Raw genomic sequence first — 17,427 nt, forward strand, 5'->3', positions numbered from 1 at the left:
CAAATTTGGAGCTCAGAACCCAGCCACAGGATGGAATTTCTTACATGCAGTTCAAAGCAGCCTAGATCTCTTCCTCGGACAGGAGTTTCCCATTGTTAGAGAGCAACACAACTGTGTTTGGAGTAACTGAGGGACTGCAGCTCCTCAGAACAAGTGGTGAGCATAAGTAATTCAGATACTTGCATAATGAAGACAGAATTTGTTGCGTCAGATCATTGCTTTGAGGACAATTAACTGCACCAGTTGGAGGCAGCATCTTAGATTAAGGTCCCTTCTTGTGTTAAGGGAGAGATTTCACAGCATAGGAGTAGGCTCCATTTCTGGTGTCCTTACATAGGTAGCCTGTTAGAGGACTGGTGAGACTGGAAATCAAAGTGCTGTGTTTATCCACATGGACATTGGAGGGGCATTTAAAGGTCTACAGGTCCCACATTCCCAAGACAAAAAAATGCATCTCATAGCAGCATCTGAGCTCTTTAGTTAGAGTCTGCAGGGCAAGGGAAGGGAGGGTATTTTCAATCATTTGGGCAACCAGATTAGCTGTTCTACAGTCCCCTTGGGATCCAAGCAGGGTTAGGTCAGGTCATGGGTGGCTCCAGGTACCAAGGGTGGGCTGGGGTGGCAAGCCGCAAGGGTGGCAGGCAGGTTGCCTTCGGCAGCATGCCTGTGGAGGATTCACTGGTCCTGTGGCTTTGGCAGACCTCCTGCAGGTGTGCCACCAAATCTGTGGAACTGGGGACCTCCCGCAGGCAAGCTGCCAAAGGCAGCTGGCCTGCCGTGCTTGGGGCAGCAAAATACCTAGAGCTGCCCCTGGGTCAGGGGCTTTGGGAAATGCTGTTGACAGTAAAGCAGCCATCTTCCCTGTGCAAGAATTGAGTTATTTGGCAGGAGGCAGTTTGCCGTTGGCAGCGGTGAAGTTTTATGCCCTATCTGGAGAGGTCTGGCCTTCAGTGCAGGCTCTTTAAGGAGCAGCAACGCCAACTCTGGTCACCTAGACTGGAGTGATTTGGTTCTGCCTACCCAACGGTAGCCTCTCCTTGCAAAATTCACTGGCTTACTGTATCCTAGGAACAGTGGCTGAGTAAATGGTCTGATGGTGCCATCAGCAGGTGGGAACTGAACCTGGGGCCTCAGGAGTTAAGTACATGAGCCTCTACTGCATGGGCTAAAAGCTACATGGCTCTTAGCTAAGGCTGTAGCAGACTCATTAATCTAAGTGGTCTCAGTGCCACTAGAAGGGACAGACACACCCAGGAGGTGTGGGGGGTTACACCTGCAGTAACCCAGCCTACAGGGAAGCCTCTTCCCACTAGGGCTGGTAGAACATTTGAAGAAAAGCTTTGTCCAGACAGATTCCTATGGGAAGGGTCGATTTGACAGAAAGGGGTTGTGACCAACACTGTGAAGAAGGTTTTTGACCAACAAGTTTTTGAAGTGATGAGGAGAGACTCATTCCCAGGAGCAGCAAAGAATCCTGTGGCACCTTATAGACTAATAGACGTTTTGCAGCATGAGCTTTCGTGGGTGAATACCGCTCCAAAACATCTGTTAGTCTATAAGGTGCCACAGGACTCTTTGCTGCTTTTACAGATCCAGACTAACACGGCTACCCCTCTGATACTATTCCCAGGAGGAACTTCGGTGAAGACAAGGCAAGTTTTCAAACCAGCTCTTCCTCAATCCTGTTACAGAGGGTTCAAGCTCTGAACCCCAAGAGACAGGCCTTCCTAGATGCTAGGATTTTATCTGACTGTCAGAGTTTTATTTTACTAAGCTCTTGGCCTCAGCAGGCCTGCGGAGCTCACTCCTGCCTGTGGTCAACTGTCACCATGGATGCTGACTCTGTGGGTGCTCAGCACCCATTTCCTACCCCAAGTGCCTTCTGCCTGCCAGTGGCCAGCATCTCCCCCTCTCCCCCACCCACTGCCATCACCTGTTCCACAGCATGCAGGAGGCACTGGGGCAGGGGGAAGAGAGATGAGTGAGGGCCAGGCATGCTCAGAGGAGGGGTCAGAATGGGGCAGGGGGAGCACCCCCTGGCACACACACACAGGAGTCCCTTCACCCTCTTTGCTTCTTGCATGATGCCATGTGTGGTTGCTGGGAATGAGGACTGCTTGTTTTTGTGGATACAGACTCATGCGGCTTGGATACTTGACCACCTCTGACATTGCAAGCCTGGAGCACATGGGAGTAAGACTGCAGGGCCATTGGTAGAGGCCTCCTGACAGCTCATAGCAGAGCATGGAGGGGGAGAAAAACCAACAACTCACCAGGTTCCTACAAGCTGGGAGGCTGCCTAGCCCTAAGATTCTTGGCATTCACTATCCCAGTGGGAGTGAGCCTGACAAGAGCCTAATCCCCGTTATGAACATAATAGTTTAAGAGCCCTGCCCCACTGACTGTCTGGGGATTGTGCATCCAGTGTCCCACTTGGAGTGACAATAACCAATTGACTCTTATTAAAACTCCAATAATGGCTGGGAGATTGCAGCTTTGATAAGTGCAGCTGAGGTCAACTGCATTAGGAAAAATGTAATTAGACTAATAAATTCTTGGCAATTTTTTTTTAAGTCTCTCAAGGGGAGGGAGCAGCTTACTGTGCCTCATTAGCTATGGAAGCCACAGATCCCAGGCACTGGCAGCAGGCTGGAAAAATGCTCTGGTGGATTTCACACTTGTGTTAAGTTTGACATAAGCATGTGTGTTTGTCAGGGAAGGGGGAGGTCTTTAGCACCTAGGAAAGCAAAGGTACTAGCGGGAAAGTCCAGCAGGGTGCTGGGTTTATTGCTAGATTCTAGAAGACAGTTAACAGGGACCCAGCTTAATCTGCGCCTGCCTGGCCTAATTTGCCATTAGCTGTGGCTTGAAAAAGCACCTCTGGCTCATGCATAATGCAGAGAAGGCTGAACCCCCTGCAAGGACCAGCTCTTGCAAGGAAATCAAATATTCCCGATTTAAAAAAAATTCTATTTACTGATCTCTACGGCATGCTTTCCAGCCTACTGGCTGCTTCCTCTTGCATTGCCACCTTCCAGCTGCAACGGCAGGAAAGCTACTTCCTTGATGTGGAAGGAGTGGATCACAGGTCATGACTCCATCCCAGCAGCAGGCAGCTGAGTGATTTTAATGAGATGCGTGCCTGAGGCAAGGTTGGGATAGCAGTATTGATTGCATTGCTTAATATTTCATAAACATCTGCTGGCAAACCCACCCCCCCACCCCCAATGCCTCAGGAGTTCAGAGTGAGCTTTCCACAGCAACCTTCACCCAACTCCACTCCCAGGCAGCCTGGTCTGTATGTTTTTACTACTTCAGTGATGAGAGCAGTGTTGAACACCTACAGCAGCATATTAAGCATTGGGACTAATTGGTCCCATGCTTTGTTCTCTGCTTGGGGAGCAGCACGGGCAGGGGAGCGTCTTGTTTTGGAAGCATGTGGTTTTAAATAGAAATGTGTCTGAGCCTAGTGCAGCCCTTTCCCAGGAAGGGAGTGGGTGTATGCCCAGCAGTCCAGCTTGTGGAAACAATGAAGCCTGATTAAAACAGCTGCTTAATATCCCAGTGCAGTGACTAGGAAGCTCTTCCCCTCAGTTTTAAGCTTGAGCATTCACACAGCAAAGAATCTTGCACGGTGTCCTATTTAGGAGGACTTGCACTCTGGGCAAACCTGTTCCACCAGATTAAGGTGCAATACTGCACAGGTGTTCATGGCAAAGGTGAGGGGTGTAACATCTGTTGAAGACTCGCTGTCACATGAAATATTTTGGTGGAGACAAGATGTCTCAAGCACGCTCGAGCTCAACTTCATGTTCACACTGATGCAGGGAATACTGGGTGAAGGTACAGCTGGTGTTATGCAGGAAGTGGTCCTGGAGTATGAACTGGATCCTCTTTTTGCTGAGCAGAGATTATTTTGGTGGTTAAGGGAGAAGACTCTCTGAATCCTGTAGGCCATCTTGGCTGCAGACTCATGCAAGCACATAGACAGCTCCCCCCCACTTAAACAGTCCCCCACCACCACAGAAGGGATGTGGACAAATCTGAGACAGTCCAGTGGAGGACAACAAAAATGATCAGGGGCTGAGGCACATGATTTATGAGGCGAGGCTGAGGGAACTGGGATTGTTTAGCCTGCAGAAGAGAAGAGTGAGGGGGATTTGATAGCAGCCTCCAACTACCTGAAAGGGGGTTTCAAAGAGGATGGATCTAGACTGTTCTCAGTGGTGGCAGATGACAGAACAAGGAGCAATGGTCTCAAGTTGCAATGCGGGGAGGTTTAGGTTGGATATTAGGAAACACTATTTCCCTAGGCAGGTGGTAAAGCACTGGAATGGGTTCCCTAGGGAGGTGGTGGAATCTCCATCCTTAGAGGTTTAAGGCCCAGCTTGACAGAGCCATGGCTGGGATGATTTAGTTGGGGATTGGTCCTGCTTTGAGCAGGGGATTGGACTAGATACCTCCTGAGGTCTCTTCCAACCCTAATAGTCTATGTTCGGTAGCCTGACTGCTTCCAAGGATAACCAGCAGTCATGTCCCTTTGTTTACTTGCTGGCATCACTGACTGCCAGGAACAGCTGGTTATGAAAAACCCCCTCCCCTGCCCACATGTTTGGGGGCTGTTCTACAGCATCCTGGCATGTTTTTCATTGTTACCACAGTACTAGGCTCAGCCCCTCCTGGAGCATAAGGGGGCAACTTTCCAGCAACTGCCTGTCCATGGCAGCTGCTGCCCTTCTGCAGGGGCAGGCTATTTAACAGGACAGGCAGATGTCCCATTTTAAGACTTGTGGTCACATTACCTAGCTTCAGGACTGATGACAGCCAACAGTTTTTTCAGCCCCTGCAGCTCAAATCTGTAACTGGCAACGTGGGAATGGGTGAGGCCCTAGACAGGATGTATCAGGACCCCAACAAAAAACTCTCAATGGGCTTGTCTAGCTCTTAGCTCAGGAGTGAAGTCAATATTGTCATCCCATTTTACAGATAGGCAAATGGTGGCACAAGATAACATGACTTGCCCAAGGTCAACCAGATGGCCAGTGGCAGAGCCAGGAATAAGTCCTAGTTGAGTACTCTATCCATTAGGCCACACAGCACCGCCAGGGTAGAACAGGAAGGAGCTGGAGTGGCTGTTAGCTGTTTTCGTGCAGCCAGCACCCAGAACTACTCCAGCCTTACACTTGGGATTCATTCCATGCCTTTGTCAGCAGCATGACAACAGAAAATACGCCAGGGGTTAAAGTAGCACAGTACAACTAAACAAGGAAATGGGTCTTGTACATGAACGCTCTGAATATCGGACAACCCCATTTAGTCCTCCCTAGATCTAGGGTGGAGAAAATTGCTTTAGAGACACTGGAGATCAGTCTCATCTAGCACACCAGGCAGTGTTTTTAGCCAGGGCACAGTAACCCTGTGCTAGTGCATGGGAACCAGACCATGAAATTGACTGGCTGCAGACTGGTCTTGTTTTCTTGTCCATGCTGACAAACAAGTAGCTGAACAGCTTAAGGGGTGAGATGTTGAACACCCAAGTCCAATTTAATGCTTCAAGTATTAGTAATACAAGTTAAACAATGTGTTCATTTAGCAGGGCCACAATGAGGTTGCCAGATGGAGTGCACAAACCTGCAGCTCCTACTCAGGGCAGCTGTGGTTAGTGATGGCAAGTGTTGCCTTAACACAATTGTTTGAAACTACTATATTGTCTGAGTGTTCAGATCCCAGGATGCTGTGTACAGCTACGGGCGCCCTTGCGAATGCTCCTTGCTTTCACATACTGCTGCCCTCTGAGCTCAGCCAAGCCCCAAGTCAGCCAGTTCAGCTTCCCAGTTGTCCCACCATTATGTCTCCACTGGAGCTGGAACGGGCATGTCTGCCTGACTGCTGCAGTGTTTACAAGACTGGTGGGTCTGATCAAGGTAAGGAGTGACTGCAGACTAGACGAAAGCTCCAAGCCAAGCTGCCTATTAGCCCAGGCTGTGGTTAGATATGCCAAAAGTCCCAGTTAATTTAAAAAGAACATGAATACATGTGGCACCTTAGAGTCTAACAAATTTGAGCATAAGCATTCGTGGGCTACAGCCCATTTTGTAGATCATAGAATCTCAGGGTTGGAAGGGACCTCAGGAGGTCATCTAGTCCAACCCCCTGCTCAAAGCAGGACCAAAACCAACTAAATCATCCCAGCCAGGGCTTTGTCAAGCCTGACCTTAAAAACCTCTAAGGAAGGAGATTCCACCACCTCCCTAGGGAACCCATTCCAGTTCTTCACCACCCTACTAGTGAAAAAGTTTTTCCTAATATCCAGCCTAAACCTCCCCCTCTGCAACTTGAGACCATTACTCCTTGTTCTGTCATCCAGTGAAGTGGGCTGTAGCCCACAAAAGCTTATGCTCAAATAAACGTTAGTCTAAGGTGCCCCAAGGACTCCTGTTTGTGGATACAGACTAACATGGCTGCTACTCTGAAACCAGTTAATGTTGATTCACTAGAACAGATGTTGCTATCATTCTCCCAGCTTCCTTGGCTGAGGGGGCCTCTGCCATTAAAGGCCAGGCTAGGATCCCATCTGTTGTCCCACTATCCTTGTGAAATGGAAAGTATCCAGCTTAAGCTGCCTGCAATTAGCGGATTCAGGAAAAGCAGTCTTACCTAGGAACTCGGTTAGTCTTGTTGCAGAGACATTTAATGGTGTGCTATTGAGCTTTCAGGACCTTGGGTAGCTCCCTTGCAAGGGATGGTATCACAGCCTACTACTGAACATGTGGAATGTACCTATGTGATAGAGACATGGTGTTTGCACCTCTAGCAGCTAGATCTGAGTAGCAGCTGCCACAAACAGCTGCAAAGACTCTGGGATGAGCCTGTTGGAGCCAAGTGTGTTATGCAGAGTACTCCCAACCAGTGGTACTCCTGTTAGTTCTTCCATTACCAGCTCTGCTTCAATAGATAAGCTACAACACTTCCCTGGGATGTTCTCTCCCAGGCAGCAATTAAAAATGCAACCCAAGAAGTCCTAGTATTGTCTGACCACAACCGTTCCAAGGACAATGTGGTATTGATGAGCCACCTCTGCATGAGGAAGTCAGTCCTTCTGGCAGACCTTTGCCTCTACAAGCCCCAGCAGTTGGAGTCTAGGACAAGAGGCACAGGTTCCCACGACTGTTTGAATGAACTCAAAGATACTGTTCAAGTTGCATTGAGGGAAGACAGCTGCTCTGGCTCCCTGTACCTAAGCAGCATGAATTAATTCCATCCTGAACTCTAGATTGATCACCTCACTTAATCAAATTAAGAAGAAATGAAATAATGACAGCTGTGGTGGTGTTATTATCTACAGTAAGACATCTCAAAATTTATGGTGTAATAAAAACCAGATCTTTAACTGACAGTTAAAATCACATTTAAAATGCACCGAGTGCCTTTTTCATTGATAGTTGAGTGGAAGGAAAGGAAGAGACCTACCCTGGAGTTAAAGGATTGGCTGTTTTATCCAGGATTGGGGAGGATACATCCATACAACTTGCCTCACTGGAGAGCAGGAAGTCCCTACTAGCTTAAGCAAGCTAATGGGGCATGCTTAGCTAGAACACTGACCTAGGAATCTCCACCCATTTAGTCCTGTATATTCCTTGGGATGCATATAGTCCCGTTCTGGAGGTGCTAGCACCCCTGCTTGAAGATTGCTCCCTCTAGGGGCTGGCCAGTGTACTGCAACTCCCATCAGAAAGGTTGCCCCTTTGGGTCAGGTACTACCAAACACAGGCTAGGTTTAAATGCCAAATACACAAGCTAGGAGTAGATGTTTACTACTCTCCACCCCATAATTCAGACCAGTTGTAGTCTCCCTGTTTTGCCAAAATTTAAGCTGTAGTTTGAGTATACCAGTTAGTTTGCTTTTGGTTGGTTTTATAGTCTTGCTAGTTTGCAACAGCCACCCTCACTAGAGACTCCACTGCTAAGTTCTACTGTAGTTGTGGGTTAGTGGCAGTCTCGGGTGCCAGAGCCCTTGTCTTGAGTTAAATGGTCTCAAGAGTACTTGAGACCAGCATCCAAGATTTATGCTTAGCCTTAAGCATTTTGTTCTAGGCAAACCCCTGAACTCAAGGCTCCCCCCGCAGAGGGTGTGTTGGTTCTAGCTACACTAAGAGTGGTTAAACTTTGGTTCTTTATAGCTTTAGATCACTGTACAAACACCAAATCCTTTACAATATAGCCATGTCCAGCATTGCCTTTTCATTGCTAGGAAGAGGTAGCCAGGGAGTTTCTTCCCAAAGTCAGGACTAGAACAAGCTTGGAGTTGCATGCTAGAACCCCTTGTAGGGTCACCTGCAGGTCCTAGCACGCAGTGCTCCAATTTGAGCCACATGCCAGGTAGACAAAGCTTTGATACTAGGATCATGTGTCTTACAGGTCGCAAGTTCATGTTGAAAGTGACCTGTGCAAGGAAGGGGAAGAGATGTCTTTGTGCCTTTGGCTTCTTTTGTCAGAAGAGCCTGAAATATTCCATGCATCCTGATGGGAAAAAACAGGGAAAGCTTGTTTTTCCATATTAGAAGGAGGTCAGGTCCCATCTCATTAAAAGATGAGAGTGAGATGGTGTCATAGCAATCAACTGTTCAATGATCACTTTTGATATGAGCAGGAACTTAAGGTGTTTATTGCTGGTAATGTCTTAGAGGATGGATGTCTCTGTTAGAGATTCAACACTCAGTCCTTTGATTAAGGGGAGTTTGCAATCCATGTTGTGCAAGACCCTGTAACAAGTCCTTCATGCCTACAGCTGGCTTTGAGGTTTCTAAAGTAGACTAAGCAAGAAAGCCCTTCCAAACCCTCTTCCTATATGGAAAAGCTAGATTGTCCCTATAACATCAGGTCACCAGTCACAATAGTCAAGGCTTTGTCTTATACAAATAGCCCAACCCCATCCTGATTTTACACTTGCTCTCTAGCCACCTTACTTCTGAAGTCCTTTGCAGGCTACCATTAGTGAGGACATTAGGCTAGGACAGAGGTGGGCAAACTACAGCCTGCGGGCCCATACTGCCCAGCCCTTGAGCTCCTGGCTGGGAGGCTAGCCCTTCCCCCACTATTCCCCCCCTGCAGCTATTCTGCTGCACAGGCAGCACTCTGGGCGCAGGGCTGCACATTCCTGCAGAGCAGAGTGTCTGGTTCTGGCTGGGGGGTGCAGCTGCCAGACATGCTGCTCTGAGTGGCACAGTAAGGGGCCAGGCCATTGGCTAAGGGGCAGGAGGTCCCGGGGGTCAGTCAGGGGACAGGGAGTGGTTGGATGGGGTGGAGGTTCTGCGGGGCACTCAGGAGAGTGGATTGGGGTCAGGGGATGGAGAACAAGGGGGGATAGGTGTGGGGTCCTATCAAGGGATGGGGGTGTGGTAGGGGTTAGAACTGTCAGGGGATAGAGAGTGGGAGGGTTGGATGGGGCAGGGTCCAGGCTGTTTGGAGAGGCACAGCCTTCCCTATCTGGCCCTCCATAGGCATTTGCAACCCCAATGAGACCCTCAGCCCCCCCCCAAAAGTGTCCACCCCTGGGCTAGGATACCTATAGGTTCCTGAAGCCATCATGTTGGTTTCCATTTCTTCCAGAGCATTAGGGTGACCAGACAGCAAATGTGAAAAGTTGGGAATGGGTGTGGGGGGGAAGGTAATAGGAGCCTATATAAAGAAAAAAAGACCCAAAATTGGGACTGTCCCTATAAAATCAGGACATCTGGTCACTCTGTAGAGCATCCAACTTCCACGCCTGGGGCAGAGTGGAAGAGTTTCCTGTTCAGAGAAGCTTCGTGATTAGAGAAATCTACACACTGGGCCATCCAAATGTGATTTGTTGCAGCAAAAGTTTCAAAAGAAGCTGAAGTCACAGGAGGCCACAAGACAGTTTCAAGGAAGTCCTGAACATTTGAAATATACTGATCAAAATTCAGCCTCTCCACACATGTGGGAAACCCGCAATTGTCTAGAAAATGGGGGAAATTGCTCAGGGCAGGCACTGGAAATGTCACCAGAGTGGTAATGGAAAGATTAAGAGCCATTTGCCTACTAAAGACATTTTAAACAAATAGCTTTAAGAGGAGAGGCTTCTCCAGCAGTGCTAAGAGCTGACAGCTGATGGAAGCCAGGTGGGTGTATATTTTAAGAAACTTTTTAGAGTCAAAGAGACAGTCTCATTGTTATGCCTCACTGCAGCAGTCACTTGCGACAGCACTGCTAGACTTAACCCAAGGAGGTGGGCAGATCGCCGAGTCATAGTGTGCTGCCAATTGCAGCAGCTTTGGCACAGCGGAGAACAGCCCTGCCTGCCCTCCTAGCCTTCCCCCCTTGTAGACAGGGGCATCTCATTTACACATGAGTGCCTAGGAGGCCTGCATTACATTGTGCTCACTGCCAAATGAGCGTTTGACTCCTAGTGAAGTGACCAACCGCTGGCTGTAAATAGCCCAGCAAGGCCCAGGGAGTGCAGGCACTGGAAGCAGTAGAAGCCAAGGCCTGTCTTAATGTACTTCGCAATCACCATGTGTCACGAGAACTTCTGCAAGTTTAGGGGAATGAGCAAGTCCAAGGCTTTACCACACCCATGCTAGTTACTTGTATCTGGAAATACTTTCTCCATTCAACTGCTGGCTGAATGGTGTTTAACTACACCCTCTATCCCGACATGTGGCCCAACACAACACAAATTTGGATATAATACAGTAAAAACAGCAGGGAGCCCCAGGCCCTTTAAAGCACCACCCAAGCCCTGCTGCTGGAGCTCCGGCAGTAATTTAAAGTACTCTGGGCTCCCTGCAGTGGCTGGAACACTGGGCCCTTTAAGTCACTGCCAGGGAAGCCAGTCCAGTCCTGCATGGTGTACTGGCTCTTGCCAGTACACTGGACTGGCCTGTACCCAATATAACATGGTCTCACCTATAAGGCGGTGAGTTTTTTTGGCTCCTGAGGACTGCGTTATATCAGGTAGAGGTGTAGTTACAGTAAAACCCTAAGAGTTATGACCACCAGGGTTATGCACTGACTGTCAACCACACCCCTCATTTGGAGCCAAAACTCAAAAAAAAAATCAGGCAGCAGCAGAGACAAAAAAAGCAGAGAATGCTGTGTTAAACGTGAACTACTAAAATAAAGTGAAAGCAGCATTTTCCTTCTGTATAGTAAGGTTTCAAAGCTTTAAGCCAATGTTCGGTTGCAAATTTTTGAAAGAGCCACCCTAATGTTTTGTTCAAGATTATAGATGACCTTCATTACCAAAGGTGTTCGTAACGGAGGGTCTATTGTACTTGAGTCACAATAACATCTCCAGCATTGAGAGCAGGTTCCCAGTGTGCTATTCCCAGCCTGAGAACATAAAGCCCCAAGAGGAGAAGACAAGAGGAAATAGTCCCATTTTACAGACAGGGGACAGAGGCACAGAGAATGAGGAGACTTGTGCTGTTACACAGGAGTCTATGGCAGCTGAAACCAGACCTTCCCAGCCCCAAGCCAGCATCTCCAACTACAAGATTCCCCTGTCTCAGCAAGGACAACTGCTACCTTCCTGGAGTAGATTTAGGACTGGCAGATGCCAAGAACAGAAGGTTCTTGGCATCTCCAATGTAGAGCTGGGTGAAATCTCCCCCTCCATTATTTCTCAAGCAAAAGAGCCAAAAAACAGATTCAGCAGCATGGACTGTTTGAGAGTTTGTATTGGCTTTGGCCAGTTTTGTTAGAAGCCTAGAAGTTTGGTAATGTTTTCTGTTGACATTGATTTGTGTCTGAAGCCGTTTCAAGAGTCCCTTTAGTCTGGTCCAAAAGGAAAAAAAGTGTTTAATGGACATTTTAAGAGTGGTTTACCTGAAATTAAGGATTTGTTTTCATTATGCCAACAAGCCATATCCCCACACACACACACTTTTCCCCTACCAAGGAACGCACAAACCTTTTGAGATTCAACTACAACTCGTTTCCTTGGATAGGAAATACATTGGCACTTTGTCACAAGACCTCCATCTGCTTAGGAAGTCAGCTTGGATAAAAGCATGGTGCTGGGTCCTTCCAGGCATCCCCCAAAATAAGGAGAGAGTCTAAAAATGAACACTCACAGCTGCAGACGATTAAGTGGTGTGAAAGGCAGCAAAACTTGAGGGAGCATGGAATAAAGAGATGGTTTAAAGATTAGCAGTGTCTTAAAGTGACCAGAATGCAGGCTAAGCTGTTCATGGGGACAGGTAACAGGGCTTAGGGCCAATGGAACCTGGTGCTGCTCTTCGCAATAACCTAGAAGAGGAGCTCAGCACAGAGGTTGAGACAAATAAGAACTTCAGGAGGAAAGCTCAGCACCACGCTGGTCAGTCAAGCCCAACTGCCACTGATAGGCAGCTCAGCAATAGCACCAGTGCATTGGGAGCACACTGACTATGCTGTTTTACATACAATCATACACCCATAACAATAGCACTGTACTGACATACCTAGCCTCAGCTCCTGACATGACTGCCCCACAGACAGACAGCATCCCATTAGAGCACCACAGGTCTGCTCTCTTGCCGCACCCTCCTGGAAGGTGCAACTGAACAATGGGCATCTCATGAAGGTACTTTCCCCTACAGACCAAGTTCTCAGGAGGCCCAGATAGATCTCCAGTCACATGTGGTCTGCTGAGCCACACCTTCCCTCCCCCATCTCCAGTCTGGATTTCCAGCACTCAGCAGGAGCAAGGATTTAGTCTCATTCAACTCCAGAGGAGCATAGAAAGCTGCTTCTTCCTGTCATGCACCTTGCTATTCCAGGTCCCCTCCCCGACTCCATCAAGGGAGCTGCCTAAAGCCTGAGAGATGCAGATCCTCCCCCGTATGCCTGAGTTTATTTATATGCTGCCAGATTCAGAAGTATTCACTACATTCCAACGCATGTCGGGTTAGGGATCACTGCTGAGATTCTTGCCCTTTCAAGGAATGCTCTAGAAGAGCAAGCCGTGTCCCATTCTACAGAGTTGCCAGCTAGATCCTTCCTAATCCAGAATCTTGGCGACTGACATTGCTGCAGTGGATAAAGCAGCCAGAACAGAACTGGATATTCAGGCAACATGCGGAGCCTGTACTTTGGAGTCCAAAGGTGACTCGAGAAAGCCCTTGAAGGATTGATTTCGGCCAGTCTTCTGGAAGTAGACTTAAAGTAGGCTACCAGACTCACTACTAACCATACCATCGTCTGAAGATCCATTTCCCCCCCCACCAAGTGGTGTGCTCGGGAAGGCACAGGACACCTTCTGTTAAGACTCATGTTATCCTGGCAAGGGACACCTGCTCTGTTTGGAGAGCCCTGCTGCAAGCCAGCTTGTTAGATGGAGGAGCAGGTAAACTGAACACTTGTTTTAACCCTCTAGTATTAGAGGCAAAGTTCACTTCTAGGAATGGTTGGCAAGAATTGCTCATTTAACAGGCAGATGCAGCACCCAGTAGTGGGACATCAGTCCACTATAGCATTGTCTAGGGTAGGGTTTAAGGTGTGATCATAGAATCTCAGGGTTGGAAGGGACCTCAGGAGGTATCTAGTCCAACCCCCTGCTCAAAGCAGGACCAATTCCCAACTAAATCATCCCAGCCGGGGCTTTGTCAAGCCTGACTGTAAAAACTGCTAAGGAAGGAGATTCCACCACCTCCCTAGGTAACCCATTCCAGTGCTCCGGTGATCTTAATACAGGGGTAGGCAACCTATGGCACGTGTGCCAAAGGCAGCACGTGAGCTGATTTTCAGTGGCACTCACATTGCCTGGGTCCTGGCTACCAGTCTGGGGGACTCTTCATTTTAAATGAAGCTTCTTAAACATTTTAAGAACCTTATTTACTTTACATACAATAGTTTAGTTATACATTATAGGCTTCTAGAAAGAGACCTTCTAAAACATGTATTACTGGCACATGAAACCTTAAATTAGAGTGAATAAATGAAGACTCAGCACACCACTTCTGCAAGGTTGCTGACCCCTGTCTTGCACATTATAATTGACATGTCTACCTCTTCAAAACAGTGGTGAAGACAAGGCATACAGTAAGATAGTTCAGTGAAAGCCACCATTTCCCTATTGAGCTTGGGTAGTTTCACAAGTATGGACGATGGTCACGAACACTCAGTCCTGTCTAGGACTGAGACACCATTCAATCCTGGTCTGGATAAGGCCTGAGGAATGGTTAAAGGTAGTAATTCCCTGACGCAAGTACTGCTCCAGGGTTTTTGCCACCGCGAGCAGCAAAAAGAAAAAAGCTGCAATTGTGATCTGCAGCTCTACCACCGCCGCATCAGTCTTTGACAGCAATTTGGCAGTTGGTTCTTTGCTCCAAGATGAAGTGAGGGACCCACCGCCGAAGACCCAGATGTGCAGCCCCTCACTGTTGGCGGCCCCAAGCAGCTGCTTGCTGGGCTGGTGCCTGGAGCTGGCCCTGACCATGCCTTTGGAGATTCTTGACCATTGGTCTCAACTCCTTGCATTTGGAGTGAGAAGGGAAACAGCCTGTCTTGTTTCAGCCACATAAGTCAAGACTTGGTCACTAGTCAAAAGCATCAGTCTGCATTCATGTACATCTGTAGAAACACCAACCTGCCCATCCCAAGGTCAGGCACCCCCAGAAGTGACATGGCCTCTTCCCATGTAAACCCCACCCCTAGTTCCTCTCCCTCCCCACCCTAAAAAAGCCACAACTACGGTTCACCAGCATATCGGTAGCTTTGCTCTTGGACAGTCACTGCCAGCTGGCCACACGACCAGGGATTGACAGGTTACTGTTTTCTGTGAGTACCAACCCTCTGACGCTCCAGTGGGGGTGCAGAAGAGATTCTGCCCACTCCGAAGTGTTCAAGTTAGATGTTACAACTAAGCAGACAAGTCCATTAAAACAAACAGAACAAAACCAGGATCTACTGAAGTGTCCCTCACCACTAAAGTTAACCACCACCACGAGTGTTCCCACCAAAAACACTGACAAAATGACATTGACTGGGGGGAGGGGACGGAACTGTTGACTGGCTCCGGTTACAGCCAGTCTTTCGGTTGATTGAAGGGTACCTGAATGGGCCACTCTGACCTGTACTGTCTGAAAGGGACTAGGCTGCAATTCCTGGCACATTTGGTGCAGGAGGCAGCAAGCCAAATGCAGACTCTGAAATGCAGCACCACTCCCAGAAAAGAGATCACAGGGTTACAAGCTTTTGTCACAGCTGTGCTAACAGTGACACAAGTAGGGAGATTTCCTAGCTGGTGCTGCAGGTCCCCCCAGGCCAGATGCCTTCTGACTGTTTCACATGCCACCCCTATGGAGTGCAGGTCAAATTATGACCAGTTCAACACCTGCAAACCCATTGTCTTAACAGGCAGAGTCAGGGCTCAGTTTGATCCTGCAGTTAGAACTTTGTCAGTGGAGAAAGAGTTAGAACTCCCTCATTAAAGCAATCAACGAACTCTCAATCAGCTCATTTAGAAACAATGTTTATGGGTTGGTTTGGGGTTTTTTGTTTTTTTAAGGTAGCTGCTTTTCAGTGTATCGTGGCATTTTAAGGGCAGCACTAACTCGGCAAAAGCTGCAGCACGCAAGGGGTTAGCCAGCCAGCCCCTCATTAAGCGATTCAAATGAATCTCTGCCTTGTTTTGGACGTCTGCCCTTCTGCAGCTCAATCAAGTTAAATAAGCAATTGGAGCAGGTGAAGGACACGAGCTCCTTGAATCATTAGGAAGGAAAACAAGTGCTGAAGTGCCTTTCCCAGGCAGGTTTAAGATTTCCTTTGCCCTCCTAAGGCTGCAGCAGCAGCTGGATGCAGTGGAATGTAGCCCTCAGTCCTCTTTAGAGAGAGGATGGTTATTGAACAGCTAAACTACAGTGCAGTCAAGAACTACGCTGCTCTAACCAGAGCACTTAGTTATGCTTCTGTGCCATAATGGGCCCCAATCTGCTTTGCACAGGCCACTAGTCACCAAACAGGCAACCCAAGCCATCCTCTGGGTAGGCTGCAATTCCCTGGAGGAGGAAGCTAAAAGGGCATATTAGACACATGCTGATCATAGAATTTCAGGGTTGGAAGGGACCTCAGGAGGTATCTAGTCCAACCCCCTGCTCAATGCAGGACCAAACCCAACTAAATCATCCCAGCCAGGGCTTTGTCAAGCCTGACCTTAAAAACCTCTAAGGAAGGAGATTCCACCACCTCCCTAGGGAACCCATTCCCATGCTTCACCACCCTCCTAGTGAAACAGTTTTTCCTAATATCCAACCTAAACCTCCCCCACTGCAACTTGAGACCATTGCTCCTGATGGAGTTCCAGAATCTAATCAGGGAGCAGCTCACATAGCATCACACAACACCCCTGGCCAAGCCGGTCCTCAGGCTGAGCCTTACACACTGAGCACCAGCCAGGCAAAGATTCCAAGCTGAGAAAGGAGAAAAAACCATTGCCTAGCAATGCTTAGGCCAGGAGACAGGGCTGGATCAGTCTTGGTAACTAATAGTCCCACCTGCATAGTCTCATTTAAAGGTGAAACTCATACATCTGCCATTAAGAAGGTAGATCAGATGCCACTGAAACAAACAGGCTAATAAATAACCTGCCAGGAATCTTACAACCACTGCTCAGTGAACAGCCTTTCCCCAGGCCCTCAGCAACCAAAGGAAGATACTAAAAGCCACTCCTTACCTGCTCAGCTGCCCCCACAGGGAAGGGAAGGATAACCCCTCCTCAGCCCAGGGGCCTGCTTTTATGCAGTCAGCCTAAGAGGGCCCCACCTCTCTCTTAAAGTGCCAGTGTCCCCCGTTCCATTTGGCTACCACCACCGTCTCCATCGCCTTCCGTCCCCGTTGTGTCTACTTCGAAGGCAGAGACTCTGCTGAACGTTGTGGAGCAGCAGTGTGGCCTAGTGACTAGAGCCGGCCCTCGGGAAGCTTGGTTTCCATTCCGGGCCCGGCTGTGCGACCTTGGGTGAGTCGCCCGGTGCCTCTGTTTCCCCTCCCACTCTTTGTGTGTTTAGATTGTGAGCTCCTCAGGGCAGGGACTGTGTTTTATTGTGCATGTGTGCAGCACCTAGCGCAGCAGGACCTCCGAGTGTAACTGTTATACAAATAATAGCCGTGAACCCACGTTTTCATCGGCCCAGGCTGGGGAGACTGGTCTGGATGCTAGACAGTCATTCAGCTGGGGAATGAGTGGCAGAGGATACAAAGTGAGACCGCCGCCTCCATCACGTGTTGTTCCCGCTGGGGAGAGATCCGACGCAGGGCTTGCCAAGTAGGACTGTCCCCAGCCCGAAAGCAGCAATGTCAGCCAAACAGCGGGAGGCAGCTCCTTCCTAGGGCATGCAGCTAACTGGAGCAGTTCTGCTTCCCCTGCCGCCCACCTGAAAGGCAGAGAGAGAGGATCGCTCTCCCTTATTATGCATTCCCCTGAGG

General features: G+C 48.7%; 1 protein-coding gene across 2 annotated transcripts in view; it reads right to left on the reverse strand.

Annotated features, from left to right (window-relative positions):
* Positions 1-17,427, reverse strand: part of ACTL8 (actin like 8) — a 104,372-nt gene that overhangs the window by 18,428 nt on the left and 68,517 nt on the right. Inside the window, exon 1 of one of the 2 annotated variants that reach the window (XM_044996124.1) lies at positions 16,679-16,705. The exons of the other annotated variant lie outside the window; for it this stretch is intronic. The gene's annotated coding sequence lies outside the window, so the exon portion shown is untranslated. Of the gene's footprint in view, positions 1-16,678; positions 16,706-17,427 lie in introns of those variants that run through there. 2 annotated transcript variants of the gene reach the window in all.

The sequence above is a fragment of the Mauremys mutica genome, chromosome 21, assembly GCF_020497125.1.
Source record: "Mauremys mutica isolate MM-2020 ecotype Southern chromosome 21, ASM2049712v1, whole genome shotgun sequence".
Taxonomy (NCBI): domain Eukaryota; kingdom Metazoa; phylum Chordata; order Testudines; family Geoemydidae; genus Mauremys; species Mauremys mutica.